Source organism: Belonocnema kinseyi, chromosome 1 (genome assembly GCF_010883055.1).
Source record: "Belonocnema kinseyi isolate 2016_QV_RU_SX_M_011 chromosome 1, B_treatae_v1, whole genome shotgun sequence".
Taxonomy (NCBI): Eukaryota; Metazoa; Arthropoda; class Insecta; order Hymenoptera; family Cynipidae; genus Belonocnema; species Belonocnema kinseyi.
This window is the reverse complement of record NC_046657.1, coordinates 9,824,752-9,826,271: the sequence shown is the minus strand read 5'-3', so window position 1 is coordinate 9,826,271 and position 1,520 is coordinate 9,824,752.

Below are 1,520 nucleotides of genomic sequence, written 5' to 3'. Positions count from 1 at the left end.
CGTGTACAACGTTACCGGCTGATGCCGTTGGAATTGATTGTTGAAATATATTTTTTTACATCTTTTATTGTTAAGCTTTGTACTTAAACGTAGTTTTCTTTCAAATCTTGCATTTCTCAAAGTTTGAGACCGATGTTTTATGTATAAAAAAAGTTGGAACGTTCAAAAAATGTTGAGGTTCAGAAAAAAGATGAAATAATTTTCAGTGAAGTTCCTACCAAAATGCAGTACCTAAACGTACTTTATTATACTTTAATACATTTCCCAAAGTTTCAGGTCGATATTTTATTTAGAAAAAAAGTTTTGAGGTTCAAAAAAACATTCAGTGAACTGAAAAACTGTGGTCGGTAATATAGGTATTTAGCTGTGTCACATGCTCTTAAGAAAAAGCAAAAATAATTTAAAACTTTATGCTGTTTTCAAATAAACAAAAAATATATATATATGAAAAAATAAGAGTAACAATTACTTATTATTTAAAAAAAGAAATAGTCATAAAAATATGTAGTTTAATATGAATAAAATTTAATTTGAAGATACATTTTGAAAGCAGTTCGAACTTCATATTTCTATGATTTATTTTACTGATACTATTGATTTGATTATTTGTTCTAGTTAAAAAACTATGTATTGTTAAAATGATTAACGTATCTAATGAAAAAAATAATAATATTTAAGCCCTCAATTAGAAAATTATTTAAAACATTTACATGATCAGACGAATTAATAAAAAATATATCACTTATATCCAATATAAATATTATAATAATTAAAATATGTAAGATTACAACTTCAGTTACAAAGTGAAGAATCTTGGTACCTTTAAAATCTTAACAATTTCGAGTTGTGGAGGAAATATTTTTAAAAAGTAATGGTAATTTTAATTAAAATGTTTGGAGGGAATAATTTGGTAAAAAGTTAGTCACAAGTCTGATAAATGAGAAAATGGATTTAATATTATTTAGTATAATGTATATATTTATTTAAATTGAACCGAACATCATAAATACAAATAGTCTCATTATCGGTAAATTTTTTGTTGTTTTTGCTAAAAATGCTTCACATTAATATGCGAATGACATTTAATAACAAAAATAATTTAAGAGTTTATAATAAACACTGTGATAAACAATTATTTTGGCAAAATATTAGAATTTGAGATTTTTGAAATGATAATATCCTTCAATGGCCAAAACAACTTCAGGTATTCCTTAAAATAACAAATATTTAATAGTATCAGATAAAATATAACAATTTGAAATTTTCAAAACAAATTAGATAAACAGATTTGAATTTTTGGCCCTTTGGCATGGAAATTTTTTGTTTGCGCTGGAAATATTTTAAGCTATTGGACGAATGACTGCTAGTCACCAAAATATTATAAAAGTTAACAATAACCACTGGAATGGAAGCTTCTCATGTGTCCCCTAAGGGTTTACATTTTTCTTACACCTTATCTATTCCTTTACACACCCTCCACACACTTACTTGGTGGTGGAAGGGGGACCTACAGTTTAAGG